Source organism: Myxine glutinosa, chromosome 3 (assembly GCF_964187855.1).
Source record: "Myxine glutinosa chromosome 3, kmMyxGlut1.1, whole genome shotgun sequence".
NCBI lineage: Eukaryota > Metazoa > Chordata > Myxini > Myxiniformes > Myxinidae > Myxine > Myxine glutinosa.
The window spans coordinates 66,450,618-66,464,252 of NC_136263.1; the positions used below are offsets into that span (position 1 = coordinate 66,450,618).

A 13,635-nucleotide genomic window follows, 5' to 3' on the forward strand; every position below is an offset into this window, starting at 1 on the left:
GAAGACTGCAGTGCGAGTTGTCCCTCTATTAATTACCTTTCATTGGCATGTGAGTATGTCTTTTAATTATGTACTATTTAAATGTAAGTACAGTACTTAAAATAGAAATGGAAGGTGACTGTCCATTAATTATGTATCTACTATTGGAGCCATGATTGTATATCTACATGTATCTCTATTATAATAGCCGTAGATGATTCTGTCTGTCTGTTGGGCGTCTGTCCGGGGTATGGCTTACTCGGTTTGCAGAGTAGCTCCACCCATAGCTCCACCCATTCTGGGAGAGGCTCCACTTCATATAAACAAATATCCACCATTTTATTAACTCGCATAGCTTTGAGGCCTGTTTTGTAGGCCCGTGGTGTCTTGCTCTCTCTCTCCCAGTTTTATTTCAAATCAAATTCGATATATCATTTCATTTTTCACAGTCGCTAACATAGTTTTAGACTCGGTTGAAAAAAAACGGGAAGAAAATCCGATGAAAGTTGCCGTTTATAGAACGAAATGAATTCTCAAACGCCTGTAACTTCAAGGCCATTGAGTCTCTCCCACGCCTTTATCTCCAATCTAATTCACCATCTGATTTCATTTTTATCGATGGTTTTGGACTCGGTGTCAGCAACGCGGGAAAATGCAGAGATATATTTTTTAAAATACACCATCACACCGCCCACCGCCCAACCGCCAACAACCGCCCAATATGTATCATACACCGCCCAACATGTATCATACACCGCCCAACATGACAGACGGCAACATGTCGACATTATCCCTTTTTCTTTAAACCGAGTGAACCGAGCCGAACCAAATAAACCGAGTGAATTCACCATTTACTTTTGATGACAGTCGTCACAAAACGACATATATTTCTTCGTTTTTATTTCATTCAACATTATTAGCCGGAAGTAAATATGGTTCAGGAAATTACCGAGAGATATTTCTTCGTTTCTATATTTATTAGTTATTTGCGCATACACTTTAAATAGGTTTATTTGAAATCTTTAATTTTCACAATGTAATATATTTGTCTTTTGATGATGACGAGACACTTCTTCTTGACTCGTGACAATTCATGCGTTGCGTGGAAACTTCCATTTCCAAAATGAATGACACAGTCGATGAAGAACGACTCGGTGTCAGCAACGCAGTAAAATGCAGAGATATATTTTAAAAAATACACCATATCACCGCCCAACAGCCAACAAGTATCATACACCGCCCAACATGACAGACAGCAACATGTCGACATTATCGCTGTTTCTTTAAACCGAGTGAACCGAGCCGAACCGAATACACCGAGTGAATTCACAGAGCGAATTTCATCCAATAACACCGAGTTTCATGAAACCGAGAGATATTTCTTCGTTTTTATTTTATTAGTTACCAGCAGAAGTACCCAGCGTTGCCGGGCGGGGGAGGGGGGCATGTACACGGGCATGTATTCCTATTAACGTGACGTAAAGTACATAAATTGTGTGGATTACATCATTTGTGGATGTGATTAATTGCCAGTAACCATTTTATATAACTGAATGAGCAGGTGCAGCATCTAACTCAATATGTCGAAATGTCACACACATCCATGCCCGTGGGATTCCCACGGGTGACCCCGCTAGTGTGTGTGTGTGTGTGTGTGTGTGTGTGTGTGTGTGTGTGTGTGTGTGTGTGTGTGTGTGTGTGTGTGTGTGTGTGTGTGTGTGTGTGTGTGTGTGTGTGTGTGTGTGTGTGTGTGTGTGTATGTATATATATATATATATATATATATATATACAGACTTGGCATTTAATATGGAATTTTTTTTTTGTGGGGGTGAACTTACTTTTCAAGATGACTTAGAACCAAAAGTTCATTGGAATTATGTTGAAATTATTCTAGATTTTGTTAATGTGACCTTTAAAAGAAACAAAAACCACATTTGACATTTCAAAGCAAATAAATTGATCCTTGAAAGTGATGTAAACTGATATCGAACTCAATTCACGGACAGTACTGTGTTAAACTTCTGTACGTTTTCCAGAAGTATCTCTTTATTTTGCACATTAGCCAAAACAAATTTCAACAAAAACAAAAGCTAAATGATGACTGGGATTACGGACAGTAAAATTACAGTTCAGTACTTCGTGTACCCCCCACGAGCATTCAGGAGAGCACGTACACGTCGAGGCATGCTGTTCACGAGATTTGCCAAGGTTTGGACAGGAATCGCTTGCCATGCAGTGACAATAGTCTGCTGCAATTCACGCACAGAGGTCGGCTGCTGGTCCAAGTTGTCGATTTGACGCGTTAATTCTGCCCACAAGTTCTCTATCGGATTCATATCCGGGGACATGGCAGGCCACTCCATATGCTCTACACCACGGTCAGCAAGAAAGTGTTGGATCATGCGAGCACGATGAGGCCATGCATTGTCATCTTGGAAGACAAAGTTTCCTTGAAAGGCTGCATGAGCAAATGGAAGCAATGTTTCTTCCAGAATGACCCTGTACTTGAACTGGTTCAGGTTTCCATTCAGAACAACCAGGTCAGTTTTGCCCCCTGCATGAAAAGCAGCCCAAACGGTCACCCCACCACCTCCAGCTTGGACTCTTGGCACTATACAATCTTCGTTGTGGGCTTCATGCACTTGTCTGCGCACTCGGACGCGGACATCTTGACGATAGACCAGAAATCTAGACTCGTCACTGAAGGTCACGTGATTCCAGTGTCCTGGCTGCCATTGACGGTGCTCTCTGGCCCACTGCAATCGGCGCTGGCTGTGTTGTCTGGTCAGGCGTGGCTTACTTAGGGGACGCCTGGCACGATAGCCTGCTTGAACCAGTCATTGGTTGATTAGGCTCCTGGATACAGGCACATTTGTCAGTTGCTGCCACTCAGCCCTAAGCCGATTAGCTGACTTGGTACGGCCATTGTGGACTAACCGGTGCAGCTGGCGATCATCACTCCTCGTGGTTCTGCGGGGACGTCCTGGCCTCGGTATTGGAGTAGGGACACCCCTCTGAGCATTTCGTTTCAGGATCTTTGACACCTGGCCTTGAGTGATGCCATACTGCCGAGCAATAGCACGCTGTTTCATGCCGTAATTTCGTAAAGCCACCACTCCATGACAAACAGCATTGTCGAGGTGACGGACCATCTCCAGAGGAAGCAGCAATAACTTTTGGAGACGTGCAGCAGTTGTTTTCCACTAATACAGAACGCAACAACCCTTGTATATCCGACTGTGAAGCCAATCATCAAATGCACCTGTCTGTACATTTTGCCACGCCACCTGTGATATAATCCTGTTGTTGACTTCTTGCTGTGACAATCAGTGACATGGTTCTTTTAACAAATAATTCACCAAAGTGTAAAATAAAGTCACCAGATTGATACACTGAGTTAAGAAAGTAAACCCAAGTCAAGAAGAAAAAAAAAATTCCATATTAAATGCCAAGTCTGTATGTATGTATGTATATATATATATATATATATATATATATATATATATATATATATATATATATATATATATATATATATATATATATATTGTTGCGGATATGAGGTTTGTGTTTTTTTTATTGTGTTGTATTGTATAGTAAATTGTTGTAAATATCACCCTCTGTAAAATGTAATGATTCCTTGTAAATACCTCCGTAGTGTAAAGGTCAAAGGGCGTCCCATAATTAGTCCATAAAGCATACACGTTAGCCAATCGTAGAATACCCCTGTTCAATAGTTATATCTTTATTATGTGTATTAGGGTAAGGCCTTGTCTCCCATTAAGATGACACTCCATTGCACCAAGTGTAATAAGATAGCTTCCCTTCATTCTTCATTCCCACTCCCAAAACTTTCATTGCCAAGCCTCGATTACCAATTACATCCCCTCCAAAATCACCATTGAACATGTGCTCGGGTCGGGGAAGAAAGGCGTGCCCGCCCATCGTCATCAAGGGCGGAGCTAGAGGGCCGTGCCGACCAATCAGGGCCGAGGTGAGCACACCGATGGGCGTGTCCTAAAGGCCGACGGCTTGATCGCCGGAGGCGCTATAAAAAGCGCGCGCGCAAGGTCCTGAGACGGAGGGGAGATCATCCAGCAGCGATTCTTGTCCAAGGGAGATCATCCAGCAGCGATTCTGGTCCAAAAGAGATCGTCCAGGGAAGCACAAAGCCTGCTATTCGTCGCCTTGCTCGCCAAGGTTGGACTGAGCAGTAGTTAACAGCAAGAAGCCGGTTGTAGTCCTGGAAAAGCACGCGACGTCCACCGCAGCAGCAGTAGACAACAGCAGCAGCAGCGGCGGCCACAGCAGCAACACAGCAACTTGGGGCCTTGACGGCAGTTTTGAGCGGGGCCGCGAAGGAACGGCGGCTGCCAAACGCGCCGATCGAGCTGCAGCATCCTTGGACCTTCCTTTCCCTCCAGCCATCCACCTCCTGCCTTTCCACCCTTCTTGTGTACGTGAGTTTGTTTTGTTTGTTCTGTCCCTGGGTTAATTAAGTTTGTATAAGCTAGCGTTGCACTGTGTCTAATATCTTCTGTATATTATTTTCTTATCTTTCCTTCTCCTTGGTTTTTTTGAGCCTGTAAATAGCAAATAAATTATATTCGTATTTCCAACCTTTTTGTCTGCTTCTTCTTCACATCCGTGTCGCCTTAGTCTTTTCCCTATTGAATATCTGTGGCGCGATCCGGCCAACGTTCGGGAATCGGGTTAGTCGGGGTAACTGTACGACCGCGGGGCCATCCGCTCGGCAAACACAACATCTTATCCGCGGGCCGTAACAATATATATATATATATATATATATATATATATATATATATATATATATATAAATGTCAGGTCTCAGATTTGTTACTGCTTAATGCTCAATTATAAATGCCGGTTGACTGACGTATTACCACGTAAGCTATGTTATAAAATGCTGTTCTATAATGTTATTTCATGAGTTAATAAAATGTATTCGAACCTTAGGTAGGCTGCTTGAATCGTAGACATAAATCCTTTGATAAATTGCCAAAAACATTAACTGTTTTGTTTAATGACAGTGACGCCTGAGTTACAATGAGGTTTTTTGCTTCGCTTTCATTTAAAATGAGGAAAGGCTCGCTTCAGTCGTGTTGGACAAATTGTATACGTGTGCACTTTCGAGGCTAGATAAGGCCGGTCGTAAAATCCCTATCATGATTCTCAGACGGCGCCTCGAGCCGCGGGCAGGAGAACGCTCACATGCGCGTGATTTTGCGTAACACTAGCAGAATGTTTAGGTTGCAGACATAAAACCTATCGTGAACCATATATATTTTGTATTAATCACAGCGACGCTTGACTCTGTATAAACATGCTCTGAATTACTCATTTTGAACAAACCCACATACTTTATGGGTTTGTCGAAGCCAAGAATGCACCCTCCCTTTAATGAGTTATATTTTCTGCCTCGTCGGAGTTTTGAAATCACATCTGGTCCGAATGATAAGGTGCGTGCTGCACTCCCCCGAATGACAGAGCGGATAACGGTGGGGGCTAGGAATGACGGGGAGGGACTCTCGCCAGTCGCTTTGTTCTCTCGGAGATTTTCTGATAATCGTATTCATATATAAATGAATGAGAATCAATGTGTTTTCAGGAAGGCTTGACTTGGCATGTTCTTGCTGTAGCTTGCTGTAGATGTCTGTCTCCTCCGGATCCGTATAAAGTGTTATTTTAATAAAGGTCTCGTCATTCTCAAGCCTGTTGGTGGAACTCTACTTCGATCAGAAAAGGTGGTTTCTGACATTTGGTGCCGTGACTCGGATTGCAGCAGACAGAGGACAGAGAGAGCGGACCCCGAGCGACAGAAGGAAGGCTGTCCGAACGCCGGGACGCCGGCACGTCGTACCTTCCTTCCTGGAGCGGGTTCAGCCCGTTCCTTTCTGCCTTCTGCTCTGCCTGCTCTCCGAACAGAAATTGTAAGTAGAGGCTCATTTCAGGCCACAGAATGACGTGTCTTTGTTGAAATCACCTGGATATCATTTAAGAGTAACGTTACAATATTTGCGCTGGATAAACATTAAGAGTAAAGCTAAGGATAGATTTAGCGCTGGATATTATTTAAGAGTAACGTTACAATATTTGCGCTGGATATTATTTAAGGGTAACGTAATAATTAACAAGGACGAGGGGGAAAGTGAGGTCGGACAGCCGTAAAGGTTGAGTAGGCCGAGAACTTTCCAGGAAGGAACAGCCCAGAGACAAGATGGGGTATGCCATTGCATGCCAGGGAAGGAGGGCTGTGGTTAACTTAGACGGCCAAAGGGACATGGCCAGGAAGGGTGAAATGCGTAGGTACCAGGTAGGTTTGACAAGAAGGTAGTGACAACTACGAGGTCAAGCCAGGAAGCTCTAGACTAAGTTCTAGACAAGAGGTCCAGATAAAGCAGGCCAGGATCTGGTGGACAAGAGAAAATAAATAAGCTCACAGGAAATGGGCCAGGTGGCCACAGGGTGAGAAGGACAGGTTAGGTTTTGAAATATTGAAAATTGAAGCAGGAGCTGCATTGTAGGAATTTGAAGCTTCAGAGCCAAAGGAAGCAAGTTCAGGAAGCAAAGTTCAGGACAAAACAATTAAGGAGGTAGTTAAACAAGTAAATCAGCGAGTGATGCCGCTGGACCAGATACCAGACCAAGACCCCCCACCCCCCCAAGACCTGAGCTCAGTCCCAGGGCTCTAGGCAACACCCCAACACCCCGCCCTGCCTTCCCTTTTTTTCTTTCACCTCAACCAACCCCCGTCCAACCCGTCCCAAAAATCCTTTTCCTTGAATGAGAGACGTAACATGAATGAGCAAAGATTGTTTGGGAGTGGCTGGAGAAAGGCATGATTTGAGTCGATCTGAGTTTCGCGCGAAGAATGGGAGACTCACTCGTATATGAATGAGGAATGAATGTATATTGGGATGTTAATTGACGTGTGTGTCTGGCCAATGTGTTTGTCTGTGTGTCATGTGCAAAGCAGAGGGTTTCGGTGTGAAACTTTGTAAGCGATCTGCTCGACTTGGGGGAAATTCAGGCCGGGAATGTCCATTTTAACGTCTATCCGAGAGAACAGGCGAGGTCCTGAACTGAGTCCGGATTTTCATCTGTTTGGGAGTTGTTTGGGAAGCGAATTGATATAAATCGGGTCAGGAAAGCACCCGGAGTGCCCTTGTCGATCTACTGTTGATATGAAGCGGTTTCTTGGAGATGGTTGCAGAATTCGAATCAATATGTGTGTTTTACTTGAATCGAAGAGTTCATTCAATGGCAGATATTGTGTATTGTATGTGTGGGATGTATCGCTGAGGCAGCTCACCTTTGGAATTGGTGTCATATAGTGCATTTTGGATCAGAGAGGTCAAGCGTCGGAGATCCTGTTTTTTTGCGATGTAAACCCCGCCGCGAACGCGAATAGAGCGGCGTGCAGGGAGTGTTGGGATTCGTGTGGAGGCACGAGGGTGCGCGCCAAGACGGGGGGGGGGGGCGGCGTGGCGTCGTCGCGTTGAGATGGTTGTGCCAGGTCGATCGGCGATCTCTGAATTTAAATCGGATTTTTGTCATGTGTGTTGTGAAATTAAACGTCTATCCGAGAATCCTGGCAATGGTCGTTTAACTAAAGTGTGGTACAAACCTGTGTTTCCGCCGTGCGGCTCCGTGGACGTTTGGGTAGAGGGATATTGGGTGTTCAGACAGGAGCCGAGCGAGCCGCGAGTCACGGGTGTGCTGTATGAGATTTGCTCAGAGTGCTGGCGATAACTCGCCCACTCTCAGAGGAGGATGTGTGCCCAAATGCATTGTGGGTCATTTCGACTTTGCTGGATGTCGGACGTTCATGTCAGACGAGCCATGTCGGAATAGTGGCCGGCTGCGACATATATGCCAGGCAATGTCACAGGACGAATACGTTACTTATAAGATGGATTTTTATTTAAGATGGATTTATAAGATGGATAGATGGATGGATTTATTTAAGATGGCTAAAATAAACGATTTCAAGACAGAGTAATTAATTTCCGGAGCCAAGTTCCAACAGGAAGTCTTGTTCATACAGTAAGGTACAGTGCGGAGTGGCGGCTGGAAGATGCATCGATGCATTTGTGTTGACCAATTCGAAGTTTGACCTTTTAAAGTTTAGTTGACCTTTGTTCGAGATATGCAAGGGAAAGGTCAGAGGTAATTCACTAACCTTGGAAGAACGACAGGCGGAGTCAGTCTACAGGGTGTTGCTTTAACGACAGGATATATAGGACTTACGCTTGGAATTTAATTTAACCGGGCCGAGCTGTGGGGATTTGAGATGGATTTGAGTCACGTTAAATGGAGGACATTTGGGAGGATGAAGAGATGCAAGTAACGTGGATTAAATTGTGGTATCACGAGTTGGGTGCCAGAGATATTGTGGTTATTATAACTCACTGATTATAGGGGGCGCCGGGCGCACCGAGTACAGATCGGGTTGCATGATGGAGCACGCATGCATGGATTTTGGCTTTGCGAGGCTCCGGATAGAAATTGGCATTTCGATGCTGTGGATTATATTGTACCTGCCCGGAAAGGTGATGTCCTGTGCTGGGGCTGGCGACAGGCCTCTGTTATTTGTTTGTCTGTCGGTCTGATTGTAAGTCTTTGGTACTGGGAGGGCTAATTGAGTGCTCAGGCGTCATTGTTCCATGGAGGCAGGAGCTGTGAGTCACAAAATGTAAACGGGAACTTTGTGTAATCATCAAGTTTTTCCATCAAGGAAGGGGTGATGAAAAGTTATTTGTTTTAGTGTGAAGTAGGTTGGTTGCTTATTTGTCACAGTAAGATGAGAGTTGTGTTTTTAAGCTTGGTCTTTGAATGAATTGTTGCTTGGAATGTGTTGATTGGAAAAGTGATTTCTGATCGCTGATCCGATCTGGTTTTGAATTGTTGATTTAATTTTGAATTGATTGGAGGTAATAAGGATTTGTGTTGATTTCCTGATTTGAGTTGATCTGGAAACAAAGACAGATGGGATTAATGTGTATATCAGGAACATTTTGGAAAAGAAATATGGATATATGACATTACTAAAATATAACCAAGCAATTGAGAGTTCTTGGGTTAATGGGATATAAATAAATGCATCTACAAGTTGATGGTTTATAAAAATTTAGTTCTGGATGATACTTAAACGATGAACAATGTTGGCAATATACAAAGAATGTGACTTGTTTTTTGGGGGGCAAAGTTATGAGTGGTTGTGGGCAAACGAAGATTAATTTAGATTTATCATAGTTAAGTTCGAGGAAGTTGATTTGAAGCCAGAATTTTATTTGGATGCCAGAAAGGAGAAAGGAGATGCTGAAAGCCAGAAAGGAGATGCTGTTGTCTACTCTGAATGACAGGTGGCGGTATCCAGGGCGCTGAGGAGTTTGTTCACGTTGTAAAGTTTGTTTATTTAGTTTGTTTATTGTAGAGAAGAGTGCTTTTGGGATTCCGGAGCCAGAGTGGATAATTTGAGGGTAGTAGGTGGAGTAGAGGACATCTTTGCAGTGCTGTAGGTGGTCCTTGTAGGCTTGGGGGTGAACTAATTTGGGTTTAATAGGCACAAGCTGGTCTAAACAGGGTGAGGAGGATGGTGTGATTGATGATGTCAAAGGAGGCGTCGAGGTGAGGAGGATGAAAATGTTGAGGTTGCCGGCGTCAGAGGAGAGAGAAGGTCGCTGGTGATTTTGAGGAGAGCAGTTTCAGTACTGTGGCTGGAGCAGAATCCGGATTGGGATGTTTCATACAGGTTATTGGCAGAGTGGTGATGTTTGAGTTGAGTGGCCACAGCACGTTCCAAAACTTTTGACAGAAAGGGTAGATTGGAGATGGGTCTGAAGTTATTTAGGGTGTCAGGGTTTAGTCCAGGGTTTTTCCAGAATGGGGGTGAAGTTTCACGAGTTTTTGGGGAAATCGGTATGTGAAGCTGGATTAAGTTGGAACTACTGGATGAGCCATGGAGATGGATTGGGTTTGTTGTTGGTTGTCTGGGTGTTCGGTTGTTGCATTGCCAAAGGTTTCTGTGTGGTGGACACACTGGTTGGCTGTTGTCTTGTGTGACGTGGGTGGAGATGTATGTGGCTGTGTGTGGCTGCCTGGAGGGGAAGGCGGCTACAGTGGTTGATATTGGTTGTGGGTTGTCCGGGGTGCTTCGATTTGCATAAAGGGTGAAGATTGGGATATTACATTATTTTAAGTAAGTATTGGTATGAGTAATTACATAAGTAATTATGAGTTATTATGAGTAATTAGTGGTATGAGTATTAGTTATGAGTAAGTGATTATTTTAGTAAACTTACATGTTTCGCTGTGTTGTGGATCTGGGGACAAGCTAGTTTGATGGGTACCCTGGGGTCTTCGGCGTGTCTATGTGTTTGGCTGTCTGTCACACCGGACTCTTGAATGGGTTTTCATGAGACGAATTTCAGACATAACAGTGAGAACCTATTTTGAGCGAATCACAGTGGGTGAGGAAAACATTGTGTGTGACCAGACACCAGAACTGACCAGAATTGAAATTGGAAGTAGACCAGGTTATTTCTATTATTTGTTTATTCGTGAAAATAAATAAATAATAGGGGGAGGTTAATGGAGGTTAATGGTGGTTTGTTTGTGTTAATTCTAGTTGAAACTCTCGCTGAAGTAATTTTCGTTTATTTTTATTTTTTGATTCGATTTGAGAGTTGAGATGATTGATTTTTTATTAATTTTATAATTTTATTTTTATTGATGTTGGAAACAGGTAATGGGATGCTGAGAGAAGGATTGAATTTAATTTGAATTGGACTGGATTAAATGGGATTGAATTTAAAAATTGAATATTGGATAAAATTGGATCCACTTGAAAAAAAGTGGATTAGGAAATTGGAGAAAAGGTGTTCTATGAAACTATGAATTGAATGAATTGAATCTATGAATTGGAGACCTGTAGACCAGGCGCTCCCAGGAGACTTGTGGACCAGGTGTTCCACCAGAGGAAAAAGACCAGGTGTTCGTGGAGCACTTCACCTGCAAGAACGCCTTGGAACCAAGGTGGAAGGGACCAGTCCAGGTGTTGCTGACTACACCAACGGCAGTCTTTTGCGAGGGCAAGACTTTGTGGATCCACGCCACGCACTGTAAGTTGGCCATACAAGCACCAGACACTACACCACAGCAACCACAGTAAGGATGGGCCTAATCATAGGTACGATACTATTGGTAGCGACAGCAGCTAGGGGAAACTCCGATTCCAATAGATGCGAAAACGAAACCCGACACCTCACCGTAACATGGGGACAAAGAGTATCACTACCATGTTTCGAACAGAAAGCCCTGCACACAAATTGGGTGAACATAAATTGGCTAGCACTGTCGGCAGGGCCTGGACGCGTTGGCATGGTACTACAAAAGCAACGAGAGTTCCGGGAAGACGGGCAAGCTAGCATTAAGACCTTGGCCCAACCAGGATACCAATGGGGAACCCCTGATTTTAAGCTACAAACACGCACACGCCTAGGGAAAGACATGACCATGCAGGTCCGGTGCAGCGTCTGGACCCCTGGCGCGGCCGGTGGCGAAAAGAACTACATACCATGCATCGAATACATACTCACGCCACAACCCCAGAATAAGGCCCCAAAGAAGGGTGAAAACACATATTGGAAAGTGGCCAGGGAGGTGGCAACAATTCAAAATAGGACACACTGCTGGTCGTGCATGCACTTTCCCCAAGCAGGCACCACAGGAATACACATGATAGTGCTACCTCTGTCCCTCAATGACCTCTGCTCACAACCTATCGATTCCCCATGTTTAGTCACCACGCTGGAAAGAGAAGGGGTTGACAACGGCAAGAGTTGCAATCGACAATTTAATTATCGCCCGTCAATGATTGCCCATGTGGCCGAGAGGCCTGCCCCCGTCTGGGTCAAACCACAGAAAGGGAAGGTCTGCCTCCAGGGTTCCGGCCACTTGCGTATGGGAGAATCAGAATGCGCCTACACTCTCCCCGGGAAGCTGGGACAAGGGAGCTCGGGGATTACATTACGAATAGTACTGCAAGATAAACACAACCACAACATAACGGCTATAACATTCTCTAGGGGGGTTAGTAGGATTAATGGGGTGGTAAAGGGACTCCAGTGCTTATCCACCCACCTGGTCCCACCCCATGGGACAATGTTTATATGCGGCGACAAGGCTTACCCCTATTTACCAAATAATTGGGGGGGCACATGTTATCTGGGTTCAGTCCTTCCTGACGTTGAGATACTGGATGAGCTAGACCCAAAGTCCTTGGACAGGCGTTATAAGAGGTCAGTCATGAACGAAGATGGAACCACTAAACTACACGGGAGTCTATGGGAAAAGGTGTTTGGTTTCTTCTTCCCAGGAGCGGGCACAGTCATGGATAGCTTCCGGATAGATAAATTGGCTTTGGCCCTAGAAAAGGTGGCAAACGACACCGCTACGGCTCATGACATACTATTGGATACGGTGATTCACATGCGTACAATGGTGATGCAGAATCGGGTGGCTTTGGACATGCTCTTGGCAGAGAAAGGAGGGGTATGCGGAATAATAGAGGGAAAATGTTGCACTTACATACCCGATCCATCTGAAGGAGTGTCAGCCGCAATAGTGAGACTAAGGGAAACTAGCCACGCCCTGACGATCGATCGGATCGCGCGCGAAAATTCTTATACATTTAGCTGGCTCACTGACTGGTTCCAGGGATGGACGGGCACCATAGTGAAGTGGTTATTGACCGCACTGGCTGTGATAATCGGGGTAGTAATTTGGGGGGCACTAATGAAATCTCTAGTCCTCCTCTGTATGAGAAAGTATTTTACAGGATGGAAATTGAAGAAGCCGCCGACAACGACTATGGTTCTGACCACAGAGGCCGTCGACCTGAACGGGTCCTTCAACAAGGCAGACGTGACCGGCGCTCCAGAAAATTGCATTGAATTTTGTAATGACTGTGATACTTGTGTTGATCCCATGTGGGAACTGGCTGCTGCCTGTAACGGTGTCTGTGATGACTGTGATACTTGTGCTATAAACCCCTTGCGTGTACTGGCTAACGCCTCTTATGTATTACAAGCTGACAGCTGCACGCCCCCTTCTGACCCAACTATGGATCTGATTGCGACGCTGGGTCTGGCGGTTGAGGGACCCGACGCGGATGTCCTAGACCCGCAAGCCGACCAGGCGCCCATGGGAGACTTTGACATAAAGGAAGTCCCTCTCTTTTCTTCAAATGTTTCGGATCTCTTTGATCCACATGTTGCGGATCTCTTTGCTTCAAGTGATTCGGATTCGGATTTTTACGCTCTGTACCCTGACCAGGAAATTGAGACACAAGATACTGACGACATTTTGTATTCCCCAGAACAGCAACACGTGAGGGACCTCATGGGCATGACCGTTGATTAACTTCGAAGATCTGCAAGGACTGCGTCTGCAAAGGGTGGGGGGGAGCCAGTTCCGCAGGGGAAGTGATGCACCCTCTGGCGGAGCAGAACCTCATCTGGACCAGACGTCTTCGTTGTGGATCCGAAACGTTAATGAACTTTCATGTTTTGAGCCCTCAGGCTCCAAGCACGCACCACACGACACGTTCCCCAAATGCACGGGCGAGGCG

At 45.0% G+C, this 13,635-nt stretch overlaps 1 long non-coding RNA gene across 1 annotated transcript; it reads left to right on the forward strand.

Moving 5' to 3' along the window:
* The first annotated feature begins 5,409 nt into the window (after positions 1-5,409).
* Positions 5,410-13,075, forward strand: LOC144891321 (uncharacterized). Its single transcript, XR_013622845.1, has 2 exons — positions 5,410-5,932; positions 10,954-13,075. It is a non-coding gene; the product is annotated as an uncharacterized LOC144891321 (long non-coding RNA).
* Positions 13,076-13,635: the final 560 nt, after the last annotated feature.